Raw genomic sequence first — 16,690 nt, forward strand, 5'->3', positions numbered from 1 at the left:
CCCTTTGCCCCCTTTTGGATGGTGCTACAATTGAGATTTATAATGCTGATTTAGCTGAAAACCTCAGGCCTGTGAAATCTGCTTTCTAGACCCTTTGTCTAGATGAATGTCTGGAACAGGGGTCCTCAAACTTTTTCTAAAGGGGGCCAGTTGACAGGTGCCAGCGGTGGGTGCGGCCTGCTAAGGTGGTGCCGGGAGGGGGCAGTGAGTGGGCAGGGCACGCGAGAGGTGTGGATGGGGGCGCAGGGCGAGGTGCCGGCTTGCTCACAAGGGGATCGTTTTCTCCGAGCTAGTCCAAAACAACCACTTCATGGGCAAGCCGCATGCCTGGCGAGTGCAAAACCTGTGTGGTGGGCCAGTTAAATGGGCATGGCAGGCTGTATCCAGACCACAGGCCTTAGTTTAAGGACCCATGGTCTGGAAGAATCAATACTGGCATCTACTGCTCATGGTGCTGACTGTAGGCCTACTTTCTTATTTACTTGCATCTGATCCTTAATTTTATTTATGCAGGATATGGAGCAGCTCTGGAAAAACAAAAGTTTGCCAATGAGTCTTTTCAGAGATAATGTGCTGCTACAACATTTATTTTAACTTGCAGTTTGTAGAATGCTGTTCTTGAACCCCACAGTGACCTGAATAGAGTTGGGATATACCCCTCAAATACAGAAATCATGCCTGTGTATACGGTAAGAAGCTGTACATATATAATTTTCAGAGATCTGATTCCTCCTGTTGGTCCTGATCAAAATTCACAAGTAGAGGTGGAAACAGTTCCAGCTTGTTAGATGTCAACGTATGTCTGTGAAGTGGGGACAGATGATGTGATAAGAGGATTGCTCCACTAGTACACTGCCCAAGTCTAGGTCCATACACTATGCAAAGAATTTACACAGTTTATAAGAGGAAGACGGAAAGAGAAATGACTGCATTTCTAGATAATATCCAGAAGATATTATCACACATGCTTGATTTTACAGTTCTCAAAACTGAATTTGTATCTGCAGACGTCTCTTCTTCACAGCAAAAAATGTTATAAAATAAACATAGTTTAGAAAAAGACCTTAATCCCATTGTTCCTTTGTAAATCTATGTAAATTTATATTCACAAAATCAACCTCTTACCTCTTAAGTGCTAAATTTCAAAAATGTCAATTTACAGAAAAAGATTGTTGGGAATGGAATAAAGCTGCACAAAAAGCTAAGCGTGAGGAAGGAGGGGTAAGCAAGTAAAAATGAAAGTGAAACCTGTTGAGCAGAATATCCCACAAGTCTTTAGCTCCTTTTATGTATAGCCTGAGGTTCATCATAATACACTTGAAGCAGCAGGCCATAAAAGAGACCCAGTTTGGGAATATTTTAATGAAGTTCCTTTACCTACAAGGCAGGCAGGCAGGCATGTGTGCAAATTATGTAAAAAAATTATTTAGTCTTAGTGACTAGTGATTTAAATCAATTTGATTTAAATAAAATCCACCCTACAGCTGACTGCATCAGAACTATCCAAAAAGCATCTACTCTAAGGTGGAATATAACAAGGATGAATTGTGAGACTACTTAGGAGTGTTCAACAATAAGTTTCAAACTTATTTTTATGCCTTTCACTTGTTTAAAATAAACTAGTTTTCTAGAGAGCAACAATATACTTGCTAGATGAGGCAACTTCAAAAGAAAGATTAGAAACAAATATTTGTTCTCCCACAAACTCAACTGTTCTCAACTTTTAGGAAATAAATATTAGGGAATTATTTCAAATGAACATACAACTAGAGCAATCTTCTATATTTAATTTTTTTCTTTGACTGTCAAATGTGCCAAACTGGTCTTTCTGCATCCCTTTTTGTAATAGCAATCCTTCTAGGAGACTACCACTCTGTACAATGACATGCATATTATTACTCCCTACTCCTAAACAGAGCCTTCCAAAATGTGTCTGTAGTCAAGGAGTCTTTGAAGTCTATGTCTGTTGCAAAGTTTACAGTTCAGTCTTTCATATGTATTTCAAAGTGAATAAGATGTTGAGTCAGCAACAAGGGAACCAGTCCTTTCATTTTCTGTTAATCTGAATTCTCCCCACCATTTCCACAAAGATGTCAAATGCCTAACAGCTTTTAAAGTCTTGGCAGAATGTGTTTGAAAGCTACTGCAAGCCTGTCTTACAAGAAGGGAAGATTCATTTGTTATTTAATAGTTACTTTTAGTAAGGAAGTAAAAAAATATGCCACAGTAGCAGTCTTCGTAACTGTTCACATTAAATGAAACAATTCTCAATAGAGGTGAAAAGTAGCTAACACACATTAAAAAACAAACAAACAAACAAATGCAGTCTCAAAAAGAAGCATCATTGTTAAAATTTTCTTACTTACTATTTTGCCAGACAAAGCAATCTCATGGTTTCTGGGAGAACATCCCAGGGACCCTAGGATATGGCAGGTCATACTCTCCGGAGGCCATACATTGCTACAACCTTGGGAGACAGCATACAAGATTGGTCTATACCCACTAAATTACTCCAACACTAAACCAACACCATTACCACAGGAAACTGAGACATCAAAAGAGCTTGAGAAGGAAACAAGGCAGGAAACTGAGGGAGAAGTTACTGGACCAAGTGAGAGAAGAAGGCCAGGATCCTAAAACCTCTCCATTGTCCATCCTACTCACAACCAACAGGCTCATCCAGCAAAAACCATTCAGGAAAGCTTTGATCTCTTAGGATTGTGTTCTAAGGCATTTTACAAATATACCGGGGGGGGGGGGGGGGAATGACAGGAAAAAGAGCTGGCTTTGTCACAGCTTAAATGTCCCGTTATGTATACCTTATAATCAAGTCAGGCTTTTCTTAACATTATGAAATTTGGTACACCCCCCCCCGGTGTAAAAAAATTAATATTACGCATCTTACTTTTTGAGTTCAAACAGTTAAAGCAACACAGACACATTTCTGAAAATGTTTTTTGAAACAAGTTCAACAGTACATAAGTTAAAAAGGACTTCACATTTCTCTCCTTCTTGACATTTACTCCAGAGGGTTTCCCATTCTCCAAAGCAGATTTTGGGTATATGCAGGGGGCCACAAGTGAAGGAACAATCAATTCTGGCAGCAGCATCTATTTCACTGGTGAAATATGCTATTTCACTGCATAATCAGAATACACAAACAAAATTTTAAACTTTTTTTCCACTTTTCCTTAAAGGCTCACACCATGTAACAAGCTACTTATATGTATAACTTCTAAAGATTTAAGTTGTATTTAGGGGTTGATTTTTTTAAACCTGTTCATTCTAGCTTTGCTTTAAATGACTACATGGAAAAACCATTTCAGCAATTCAATTATATAAGGATTATACCAAACTAAAGCAAACTAAGAAAGTCACAGGCACTTGGGTTCTATTTCTGGCTAGACATCTGCCTATACAGTACAGGCCACAGAAACTGGTTAATCATCACAGCCTACTATATGTGAACCTTTTTACAGTTGATATTTTAAGTAATGTACAGCTAATATATAATTATTTTACATTTAAATTATAGGAAATGTGGCAGAGTTCTTGCAAAGATCTTTTCTGCCTGCCCTTATTCTGGTCTTCTCACAAAAACAATGTCAATTAAGCAATACTCAGTAGCTATCATTAATAGACAGGAATACTTCAAATTCTGAAAAAAGAACAGCATACTGGACATCTACCAGAATCAACTTTACAGTAAGGTAGTTCATAGATTGCTATGAGAGATTTGTTTAAAAATAACTGAAGTATAACACCAAACAACAGCACCATCACTGTCTGAGATCAAAGTCTGAAACAGGTATGAAATGGAGTCATAATACTGCACATCACTCCGCGGGCCCAACTGAGCAGAAGCATTGCATACATGCTTTAATTTTTTTAAAAAAAATAGGAAAAACAGTATCTTTTAAGCGTTTTAAGCTGTTACAATGTTCTTATATTTTCATGTGCATGGCTTTACAAGGTGGAGGATGATATCCTGTTCTATTCCCAGTGAAAGACCACTCTTCAAATCCACAGACCTTCTCAGGCAAGAACAGGTAGTATGCACACATGCACATGAAAAGATCTTTGCATATTTATCTATTTGGGGAACTAATTTCAAAGATGGGGTGCCACAACCAAGACAGCCCTTTTCCTAGTCATCACTCCTTTTACTTTCGGGGAAGGGGGGGGGCTTCTTGAGAAGGATCCTACAGGATGATCTTAAGATCCAGGTAAAGGTGTTCCTTCTGATAACTTGGTCCCAAGTCATTTAGGGCCTTAAATGTTCATATAAAACAATCTGTACTATTGGCAGTCAGTGCAGCTGAAAGAAGATGGGCATGATGTGATCTCATGGGCCATGCTGCTCTATTCTGAATCAGTTGAAGTTTCCAGACTGTTTTCAAAGGCAGACCCATGTAGAGCACATTACAGTAAATCAAACAAGAGGTTACCAGATCATGGATCACTGTGCCTAGGCGTTGACTGTCCAGATAGGGTCATCAGTCTAAGCTGGAAGAAGGTACCCTGTGCCACCTCCAAACTATGAACCTTGTTCTTCGGGGAGAGTGCAACCCTGTCCAGGATAGGCTGATATCTTCCAAGTGGACAATGCACCCACCAACAGCATCATGATCTTGTCTGATTAAGTCTCAGTTTACTGGCTCTCAATAATAGTTAAGGGACAAAAGTTAGGCCTTTTACTTATAATCTATTTTGCTCTAGTTTTCAGGGCTCCATTTGAGAGTTCCACTGTACCTCATTCCGTTCAGTATTAGAAAACTGGAAACAAACAAAACAAGCTGTAGAAATTTTGTTTACAATTAACAGCCTTTTGTAAATAATTGTTAGATCTTTAAAAAGGTTGAAGAGTATCTGGTTTCTGTTTTTGGCAGTACAACAGCTGAAAAACAGGAATTGGCTCAGGCTACAATTGGTAAAGTTAAAACACATGTACTGGAAAGCACACTTTTAATAACTGTTATTAAAAGAAATAAGTATTTTAGAGAAGTTATAAATGTTATCTTTCTGATTGCTCATGGCAAGAATGTAAGCAGGTGATCTGTGTAAGTCTACAGAACAAAGTTACTCACACTGTGAAGTACTGCTAAGGCAACACCAGAAACTTCTCATGGACAATATTAAGAAGCTGTGAGAGCAAGTCATCATACTAGCAAATGTTGTTGTTAGTTTTTTTTTGCCTTTAAACTATTTGCCTGGACACAACTGATGATTAGAAATTACACACAGGGAAGGGTATAGAATCCCTTTCAGGTCAGTGGTGACTGGTTTAGAGAAGAAACAGCAATTATTTCACAGAGTATAATGAAATTATAGGTGTGTTACTTTAGCTTAACCATGCCACACCCACTCCTCAAAAACAGATGCTTTAACTTGAACAAATAAGCTTTCTGTGGTTTAAGGTATTAGTAGCAAATTTGACCATTCTACCAATCTACAAATGTCTACTGAGAAGCAATTACCATGGAGTTCAGTAGGACATATTTCCAGGCAAGTATGCCTATGCTTGCAGCCTCAACGGCAGAACTCATCAGATACCCAAAGAAAGGTTTGATAATTTCAGTGGAATTACCTCCCAGTCAGAATATATAAGATTATAGATGGAAATTTAAATGGAATCTACATTCATCACAGAATAACCCTAAATGTTAATGGGGTATATACACCCCATTAACAACACACATACTATGTGAAATATACCAATTGAAAACATGAATTCAACTTGCACAGATTTTTAAATGAAATAAAAAATGCACAAGTCTTACAATCACCACTGATGTTAACAACCACTGAAATTACCACTGATTTTAACTTCCATCTAGATCATATTGTAAAGGCTACGGTCCTATATATTCTAATCTAGGAGTATGCATCACTACATGCTGTGAGACTCACTTTCAAAGATGTGCATAGGATGGCACTGCAAATGTATGCTGAATAACACTGTAGCAAATGTTTCCAAAGTCATGCCTGAGAAATTCTGGTTTTGCTAACTTGACTCTTCTTAGCTGTTACATAAATTTAGCAAGGTGAAAAATGGCAGTTAAAAGTGCCCAATATATAAAGTTTTCTTTCCACAAGAATCACAGGAGTTATGTATCAAAATTGGCTCAAACACATCCAAGTGAAAAACTGATAAGAACAAAGAAAAATCTGCTTAAAAACTTATCTTCTCCATTTCTATAAGAAATAGAACTTATTTTTACCATATTTGAGTTACTTTTGTTTGGCCTTCTGGGTTTGGTACATAAACTGGAGGACAATACACACACGTGCACGCATACATTTTATTAAACAGACCTTAAAAATAGTCAACTGAGAAAATGTATTCATGAAAACTTTGAAAAGTAAAGTTTGAATTCCATTTCCAAGCCTTTAAGCATAAGACATCAAATCATGTGTAACACAATGATAATCCTTCAATGGATTACAGTAGGCAACAGATCCACAACAGCCCAGACACAAGCAAGTTAGATCATTCTATGGCACTGGAATTACAGTCTTATTGTGGGCTTTCTACTGAACCAAGGAATCTAGCATCAATTGTAGGCACTAAGATCCTGTACTGTGCTCAGTTCTTAAATATACTGACCAAAGAGTATGAAGATTTACTTTTTACCTTGTGGAGAAATAGCATTTAACCAGGTAATTACTGTACTCACTTATGAAAAATTCTGGACACAGCCTTCAACTAAGTGAACTTCTTTAGTATTTTTATACTTTAAGAAAATAAAACAGAAATCCATTTGCTTCTAGGCAGATATAATCTGAAGTATATTGCAAACTGCATGAGAAAAGGGGTCAAAATTATATTTCTAGTTTAAGAATACAGTGGTACCTCAGCTCACAAACGCCTCAGTTCACGACCAAATCGGGCCGCAAACAGAAATTTCAGAAAAATTTTGCCTCAGGTCAGGAACTCTGCATCAGGTGACGATCGTGATCATGCCCATCTTCCATGCATGGTGCAACTGCGATCATACTTGGGGGGGGATGGTCATGGTCATGCTGCGGGGGGGGGGGAGATGGCCGCGACCTTTGTTGTTCTTTGTCACCTTGTTTCAAATTTTTGTGATTAAAAAATGGTTACCAAAACGGATTAACCTTATTTACATTGAATCTTATAGGGAAATTTGACTTGGCTCATGACCAATTTAGGTCGTGACTAGAGTCGTGCAACAGATCAAGTTCGTAAGACAAGGTACCACTGCATTTACGTGGAAACGAATTTATTTTAATAGTGGTAACAAGAAGTTAGTAAGCAAGCTTGTTTAGAGAAAAATATCACACTGGAAAACTCGATTTAAAATCAATCCATCCTAATGGACTTGGGAAATATCCATGTCACATTTTGCTGAGATACTGGCTCCTCCCAAAGTCACATCTTCCCTCATTCATGCCTCCCACTAACATATTTTTCTAATCTACCAAGATACAAGAGGATAGAGGCAGTGAGGCTCAAGCTAACTCTGGTTAGCACTGCACAGGAGGAGGACGTGGTACTCCATTTCTGATTTTTTTACTTCAAAAACTCTACAATGAAACAATCCAAAATGAAACAACAGATAGTGTCAGAAGATGAGATCCCCAGATTGAAAGGCACTTTACAAGTTACTGGGGAAGGGCAAAGGTCAAATACAAGTAGTGCTGTTACTGATGATGCTACTAGATGAAAATCAAAAGGAAGCCTATGGGTTGACACATGTAGAAATGAAAGGAAAGTCTGATGCTATGCAACACTTGCAACTGGGACTTGGAACATGAGAAACATGAATCAAGGCAAACTGGAAATTGTAAAGCAAGAAATGGAAAGAATGATCATCACAGTACTTGGTGTGAGTGAACTAAGGTGGACTGCCATGGGACATTTCCAATCAGACAAATACAAAATGTTTTTCTCCAGAAATGACAAGTTCAAAAGAAATCCAGTGCCTCAAGCACTGAGGCAAGAAGTAGCACCTAAAAAATGTGTAGGTGTTCAAGAGGAAAATGCTAATGCACCAAAACAAGACATGCTGGTAGTCTTAGATGACTGAAATGCAAAAGTAAGAAACAAAGCAGAATCAAATGTTGTAGGATAATTTGGCCTAAGGGTAAGAAATGAAGCAGAATAACAACTCATAATACTTTGTGATGACAACAATTTGATCATTGTTAAAGTTTAGTTTAAGCAACCACTTAGATGACTGTATACATGAACCTCACCAAATGACCAATACAGAAATCCAACAGACTGTGTAACTGGAAGCAAAAGATGGAGAAGCTGTATTTTTGCTAACAAAACAAGACCAGGAACAGACTGATAGTGACCATCAACTCTTATGTTCAAAAATCAGAGTCAAGCTAAAAAAAATCACTAACAGAAACATAGTGCCAAAATATAACTTAAGTAGCATTCCTGAAGAATTAAAAGTCCACATAAAGAGCAGATTTGCACTGCTCAACTTAGCTAATCATGAGCCAGAAGTGTGGACTGAAACCAGACTTTATTTATTCATTTATTTCTTACATTTTTAAACTGCCCAATAGCCCAATGGCTGTCTGAGTAGTTAACAGAATCAAGACATAAAACGAACACAATACAATTATTATTATTATTATTATTATTAACATTTCTATGCCACCCCTTGCCGAAGCCTCGGGGCGGCTTACAACACAATAAAATACATTGAAATACAATAGAACATAATAAATTACTACTAAAATAAACCTGCAAAGCCAATAAAATCACTAAAACAGTCAATAACAGACCAAACCACTATTGCCATATCAAGTCACAAAGAACGACACAGTAATACAATCCAACAAGGACCACTACCACCATAATCATATTAAAAATATACAGGCACAGTAATGATATAAAAATATTAAAACTAAACTTTAAGTATTAAAATATGAGGAAAATGTGCTTTTCCACCTGCTGCCAGAAAAAGAAAAGGGTAGATGCTAGGTGTACCTCTTTGGGGAGCTCACTGCATAAATGGGGTGCCACAAGTGAAAATGCCCTTATTTTGTTCATCTTACTTCCCTCGAAGAGGGCTCCCTAAGAAGGGCCTCAAAAGGTTATCTTAAGGCCAGGGCAGGTACATATGGGAAGAGGAGTTCCTTCAGATAACCTAGCCCCAGGCCATTTATAGGGGAAGAAGACAATTCCTTTAGCGGAAAAAAGCCTACATGAAGAACAAAATAAACACACAGAGTTGCAAAGACCAGGCAAGAAATGAAAGCAAAAGAGGATAAAAATAGGGTCAGAATCCTGAATGCAACCTTACAGTGACTATCATTTAGAAACAAAAAAGAACTATTACAATAATCAATGCAAAGAATAGAAGAGAGCAACAAAATGGGAAAAACAAGCTAACTCTTCCATAAGAGCCAAAATATCAAAGGGAAATTCAAAGTGATACTAGGAATGCTAAAAGGCAAACAAAGGAACACACGATCTGACTACAAAAATTAAAGAGAAGGTAGAAAGAATATACAGAAGAAAGAATGACAGAATTCTTTGAAGTGGAGCCCTATGAAGAAGAAATATTAGAAAGCAAAGTGAAAGCTGCTCTGAGAGTATTTTCAAGGAATAAAGCACTGGAGTACATAGGATACCAACAGAACTATTCCAGTTGCAGAAAATGATTGTAACAAAGCCTAACAATTATGGAATACAAAGGAATGACCCACAGACTGAGAACATTATCCAAGAAAGGAGAGACAAAAATGTGCTGAAACCATAGGACTGTTGCATTAATCTCTCACACAAGCAAAGTGATGCTCAAGTGTTGCAACAAAGAACACTACCCTATATGGAGCAAGAAATGCCAGATGTCTAAACTGGATCTGAAAAGGAAGAATAGAGATGAAATGACAAATATATGTTGGCAATTACAGCAGACCAAAGAATTTCAGCAAAAGATCAGCCTATGCTTTATAGACCACAGAAAAGCCTTTGTATGGATCACAGGGATATATAACTATTCCTGAAAGAAAAGGGTGTACCTCAGCACTTCATTGTCCTGATGCATAACCTGAATCACAGATAAGTTACAGTTAAGGTAGACAGAATAGTTCCCCATAAGCAAAGGTGTCAGTCAAGGATGAATTTTATCTCCCTGTCTGTTCAATTTCTATACAGAGCATACCATAAGGAAAGCTGGATTAGAATCAGAGAAAGGAGTGAAAATTGGCAGCATCACTTATTTAAGATATGCAGATTATACTATACTACTACCAGAAAGCAGCAGTGACTTGAAACAACTCCTGATAAAAGTGAAAGTAGAAACCAGAAAGCAGGACTGTACCTGAACATTAAGAAAACAAAAATCTTAATGTCCACAGAAAAATTTACAGAATTTTACTGTTAATAATAAAGAATCGAATTTGTGAAAGAGTTCACATACCTTGGCTCAGTCAACAATTCAAATGGACTCAGCAACCAAGAAATCCAAAGACTGAGACATGACAGAAGCAATGAAGAACTAGAAAAGATAATTAAAAGCAAGGATAATTTACTGGAGACCAACGACAAAATCATTCCATTTTATTCTTAATCACAATGTATGGGTGTGAAAGCTGGACAGTGAAGAAGGCTGGTAAGAAGAAAACTGATGCATTCTAAATATGGTGCTGGAGAAGAGCTTATTAGATCAAGCCAGAGCTTTCCCTAGAAGCAAAAATGACAAAACTGAGGCTGTGATACCTCAGATGCATCATGAGAAGGCAAGACTCACTGGAGAAGACAATCATGTTAGGGAAAGTCAAAAGCAAAAGGTGAAAGGGAAGGCCTAATATGAGATGGATTTGTGAGCAGCCCCGAGGCTTTATTGTGATGGGGCGGCGTAGAAATGTTTTAAATAAATAAATAAATCCATAAAGGAAGCTACAGCCTTGAACTTGGAAGAGGTGAACAGAGCTGTCACAGACAGGACATTTTAAAGAGCTTACATTTATTGGGTTGCCCTAAGTCAAAGGTGACCTAATGGCACGTAACAGCAGCAAAGAAAACCATATTACTAAGAAGTCCATTAGAATTAAAGAGCTATTTATATGAGCAGTCATTACAGGGTCATTAGAAAGTTTTAATTTTGAATTCTAAGGTGTCTGATCATCTACTGGCAAATTAAATCTCTGTATCACCTACATTATATCAAGGCCTTTCAAATGACCCCTGGCTGATATAAATCAGCCAAGCAGCTTTACAGTGTAATCACCTGTTCACTCAAAGTAAGATCCAGTGAATTCAGTAGGACTTACTGCCAAGTAAGTGTGCTGAACCTTTTAAGTTCCAATTTTTTAAAAGCAAAAATATCTACTCTAGAGATTTACTGCAGTTTGCAAGTAAATATAAACATATTTAGATAAACCCTATAACATTATTTTAATTCTGGTAAGGAAATCCCATCATTCCCAGAGTGTGGGAAATGAAACATGAAGCCATTTTTACTGTGAGTCTTGATAATAAAACCCAGTTAGATATACTGATGCTTTGTATTTTTATAATCGTGTAGTTTCATTTTTTTTTTCAAAACTAGCAACAAATCTATGAGAGATCACTTAAAGTACATAAATATTCTGGTATACTATAGACAGGTATTATAGGCTCCTCATCCATGCCCACTCCCATACACAAAGCATACACTTTGAAGAGCCTCCAGAATCTATAAAACAGATTAAAATAGAACAGGAAAAATACATATTCCAATTCACAGCTATCTGTGTTCAATCTTAAGACGGTACATCCAGGATTATAATGTCCAGCTTCTTCTGCCCCTTGAAGAATACTCATAGCAACAGAGAATTTTAACACCTATATAGAATGGTTTGAACAAAGGGCCAAGACCTGGAAAACTTACAATCTAAAATGCAAGAGTGAGGAGAACAATTTAAGAAGAAAAAGATAAGCAACAATGGGTGAATACAACCACATGCAGTTGCAAGCACTTGGGTTTGGTTTGGGGGCTGGGACCGAAGGTCAATAATTAAGTCACAAACTGATAGAAAGCTAGGTTTTAGGGATGATTTTATAAAAGTTAACAAACCTCATTCCGAACAGTAAAACTTCTAAGCAAATAGACTAATTCCAGAAAGGCAGTTTCTGTTCCAGACAACCAGAAAAAAAGACATTTTCAAGTAGGTGTCATAAGCCTAACACATTTATATAAAAAGAATTCTTGAAGTTCCTGAACTAACACATTCTTTAACTAAAAAAAGTTATGGTAGCTCCACAACTAAAAAGCCAGTGCACATTTAATGTGAGCCTTAAAAGTAAAAAACTATTCACCCATTAATTGCAGAAAACGGAGTACCATATAGATGCTTTTCTGTAGTTTGTACTACACAGGTAGTTCTCAGGTTATGAATGCTCATACTTAGGACCCATACTTAGGACCACACAGATTGTCAACTCTAAATGACTATCTCTAGCAAAAAGTCACAACTATCTCTAGAGAACTACACAACATATTTTGTGATACATCATCAGTGGCAGCCAAGTTCCCTGGAGAAACAGTGTTCATGGCTTTACATTATGGGTGTCAGCTCACAACTACCCAAATCAGTGTGTTTTGGGGAACACGCAGTGTGTGTGGTTCCCCTTTGGTTCTGCTTTAGCATTTGCCCTTATAACCAGGCTCTCAGCTGCTACAAGGCCATTTATGATGAGAAAAAGAAAATGGCTATACAAACACCTTTTTAGGCCTACTTCTAGCAATCAGTTTCCGTGCTAGCCACCTCTCCTGCAGCAACACCATCAAACCCTGACTCTAGCACCAGATCCATCTCCATCATAATCAGTTAATCTTAGGCTTAACCTTACCCTCAAGAATGTTCTAAACTGTTTTAAAATTTGTTTTTTTACAATACTGTATACCTGCACACACACAGATTCTCTTTCTCTCCCTCCTGTACCTGTAGTTATTATTACTGTATCATTTTTATTACTACAATGCTGTATTATGTTTAAGATGTTTTCATGAATATGGAAGTGTTTAAGTGTTTAATATGCATAGCGAGGTAAAATATATACATATTCAACAAACATTTGGCTGACTCATGTGATCTGACTTGCGTACAAATTTGACTTAAGGATGGTCTCAGGAATGGAACTCATTCATAACCCAGGGACTATCTGTATTTCAGCAGAAACACATACAAAGGTTCATGTTCCATGCCTATTAGCTCTCATGGGTTAAAGGCATTAAAACAAAAGCATGACTCAATGACCAAATGTTCCACTGGCACCCCACCGCTTAGTTCAATAATGTTATGCCAACAAAATAAATTGTAGCCTTACCCAGTTTATTCCTTAATCGTACAAACATTAACATATGCAATGTTGCCAAACAATTTGCAAAGAAATTATTTTGTCACTAGGTGGCTAGAGTTTACTGTTGTTTTGTTTTTGTTAAAAGCAAAGATAAGTACTTCAAAAAAAGAAGTGCTGTTATTATATAAAACTCCCTAACATGTTTAGGATAGCAAATGATCCTAAACAATACAAAAACATTCATGAAATTTATATTTGATACAGAAAAATCAAAAGTTAGCACTACTACCAAACAAATCATGTTTAAATAGTCTTATTCAAGTGAGGATGCCTTACACTTGTTAAGAATTTGCTTCCAGGGAACTGAACATGGCAAGTAGACATAAGATGATTTGGTCCACGAGCAATCAGTGCTGTGCCCAAGTCCTTTACTCCAAGTCTTGAATCAAGTCTCATGGCTTTACTTTTGAATCTCAAGTTATTCCAAGAAATTTTGAGTCAAGTCTTAAGTCTCTTCTAAAGTCTCAAGTGCCAACTTTAACAGAAAGAATGTGGTAGTGTGTGTGTAGGGGGGAGTTGTAACCCCACAGGGTTCCCATCAGTGCTTCTCTCAGTGATTCACTGAAATCCTTCCTTCAACCATGATTTATTTAAACAAAGATGTGCTGTTATTTGAATTTGAATTTATCAAAATTGCAATTTAGAAAAAATGATTTTCTCAGCATACTTGGTCCCCAACTTGGCACTGTTATTCTCCCTGGAAAGCAGAGGCAGCAGGCAAAATAAGTGTTCTTGCACTTCCTGCCGTGGAGAGCAAAGTGTACCAAAAGGAATTGAAGTCTTCCTCTTATACAGGTAGCCTCTGGGTTACAGATGAGTTCTGTTCCTGAAAATACCCTTAAGTCAGATTTGAATGTGTCGGATTACATGAGCAAGCCAAATGTTTGTCTCAGTGTATGTATATATTTTACTTTTCCATGCATATAAAGCACTTAAACACTTCCATATTCACAAAAACATCTTAAACACAATACAGCATTGTAATAACGATAATATAGTAATAATAAAGTAACTACAGGTAGAGAGAGCATCTAGTTTTAGCATTATAGTTTAAGAGAGATGCAGACCAACTGAAAAGGGTTCAGTGAAGGATTCAACACAGATGCTTAGGTGACTAGAAAGAAAGCCTTATGTGGAAAGACTGAAAGAACCAGCCTTAAGAGGAAGAGATGGGGAGATCTAATAGCACTCTTCAAGTACTTAAAAGGTTTCCCAACAGACAAGGGTCAGTAATTTATTTTTCATTTGATATCATTCAAAGCAATTGAAAATATAGCTAGATGTAAAATACAATTATTTCGTGTTGAAAAGCAACAATAAATAACTCTAAAGAGACTGTAAATATCTAAAAGACTATGGCAGATTACCAAATCAAATACTTTTGAGAGGCAACGTACTGTTTCTTTTGCGCATAAGAAATATAGCTAAGTTACACAGTAATCTTGTTTTATATTGTATGTTTTATATTATATATTTGTATTTTACTGTATATATTTTAAAATGTTATTTTAATTTTTTGTTGTAAGCCGCCCCGAGGCTTCGGCGAATGGGGCGGCATAAAAATGTTTTAATAGATAAAATAAATAATCTTCAGCAACTATAGCTGCACCTCCCTTATCCACTGTCAGATTCCACAGGATGTGTAAATATGGGAAATTGTGAAGGGAAATGAATAACAACCATATTTCTAGAGAGAGATTTTTCATTCTGCTTAGTGATTTGGTAATTTGTTACATTTTTACAGCATCAGAAAAGCTATGTACATGATGTATAATATACTTTACAAATGATCCCTGGAAGTTCATCAGGTTTTTCTTTCTTTTATCTATCTATACAGCTAACATAATCAAAACCCTCTCAAAACAAAAAGGTAAACCTGTTTCAAAATAGAAGACTTTAAGAAAGATGAATCTGGTTATAAGAATCAACATAGGCTAGGATACAGTTTTTAAAACTGAAAACTTCATTGCTGTTTCTGGATTAAAAGAAATACATGAGCATCAGCGATTGGGCAGTATAGAAATAAAAATAAAAATTTAATTGGTATGAAAAGACAGAGGTGACAGTTTAGTTCAACTGATGCAAATGCATCAGACTTAGATTGCACCATTATAGATAGGCCCTCTGTTGACTTATCCAGCATTTGCTGTGCAATTTCAATCCCATTTCCCCCTTCTGACACACCCTCCAGGACACAGCCTGGTCTATCTTCAAAAATGCACAAAGAAGGGATAGAAAGGGAGCTTTATTTAAAAGCCTCTCCAGTGAGCCTAAATAACATAAAGGATAATAGCAAGGTGGCCATAATACTAGCAAGAGGTTTTCAAAAAGAAATGCTTCAAGTTTGTTAAGAAAAAAGAATATAAATCTAATTAATAATTAAAAATAGTTGTGTGACAGTAAACATTCAATAGAATTGCTTCTATATTATTTAAATAAACATGCAATCATCCAAGAATTTTCTCTTAGGAAATGTATAGGAAAGCTAGGCATGATCAGCTGAGCTGTTGCTAGCTCCTAGTTCTTGAGAAATCTTATCAAATCTTCTTCCTGACAATCTCCTCAGCAGAATTATCTTCTTTCAGAAAGAACATTAAGAAACATAAGAAATAAAAGCATATCCAAGAAGAGACATTCTTGTGAAAGACCCTACATTAGATCATATTTTAGAGGTATTTCCAAAATAAGGCAAATTTTGGGAAAAATCTGTCTCTGCAAAAGGATGCACATATTTTAACCATGGTTTAAAAAAAATCAGTCTGCTTTGCAAGCATGTTGCAGCTGCTGGGTTAGGGCTGCAAGAGCAAAATTATGCACACTAAAGATAAATAACCTATAAAGAAATTTATCAGTTGTGGCTTTTTTCTGAAGATAACTTTGGCTTTTCTGATATTTCAAATGGAAAGAACCCCACCTCATCTATGTTCAGTAATTTTGATACCATCAAGATACACACTTTGTAAAATGCTATATGGGTAAAAGTTATTGAATAGATCTGTACACTAATGCTAAGATTTGATTTTATTTATTTATTTATTTATGTAGTAAAACATTTTTATGCCGCCCCATTCGCCGAAGCCTCGGGGCGGCTTACAACAATAAATAAAACCAATAAGTTAAAATATACATATAAAATAGTCATAATAATTTAAAACACACAATATAAAATAAGCTGCCCTGGCCAGATAAAAATCAGTAGTATTAACATTTAAAATGTTGCTTAAATAAAAAGGCCTTTGCCTGGTGCCGAAAAACAAATAACGACGGCGCCAGGCGGACCTCTCTGGGGAGCGCATTCCATAACTTAGGCGCCACCACTGAGAAAGCCCTCCTCCGAGTAGCCACCCTCCTAATTTC

At 36.7% G+C, this 16,690-nt stretch overlaps 1 protein-coding gene and 1 long non-coding RNA gene across 15 annotated transcripts in view; one reads left to right on the forward strand and one right to left on the reverse strand.

The window, feature by feature from the left end:
• RNF19A (ring finger protein 19A, RBR E3 ubiquitin protein ligase) overlaps positions 1–16,690 on the reverse strand; it is a 166,154-nt gene that overhangs the window by 82,735 nt on the left and 66,729 nt on the right. For 2 of the 13 annotated variants that reach the window (XM_044421714.1, XM_044421711.1), the window contains exon 2: positions 10,410–10,487. The exons of 10 other annotated variants lie outside the window; for them this stretch is intronic. The gene's annotated coding sequence lies outside the window, so the exon portion shown is untranslated. Of the gene's footprint in view, positions 1–2,366; positions 2,468–10,409; positions 10,488–16,690 lie in introns of all 13 variants that reach the window. One more of the 13 variants, XM_044421715.1, reaches the window with a different exon arrangement.
• LOC123019135 overlaps positions 1–16,690 on the forward strand; it is a 93,364-nt gene that overhangs the window by 20,782 nt on the left and 55,892 nt on the right. The window contains exon 3 of one of the 2 annotated variants that reach the window (XR_006413863.1): positions 3,974–4,049. The exons of the other annotated variant lie outside the window; for it this stretch is intronic. This is a non-coding gene — a long non-coding RNA (uncharacterized LOC123019135). Of the gene's footprint in view, positions 1–3,973; positions 4,050–16,690 lie in introns of those variants that run through there. 2 annotated transcript variants of the gene reach the window in all.

Source organism: Varanus komodoensis, unplaced genomic scaffold (assembly GCF_004798865.1).
Source record: "Varanus komodoensis strain SLA01 unplaced genomic scaffold, ASM479886v1 scaffold12, whole genome shotgun sequence".
NCBI lineage: Eukaryota > Metazoa > Chordata > Lepidosauria > Squamata > Varanidae > Varanus > Varanus komodoensis.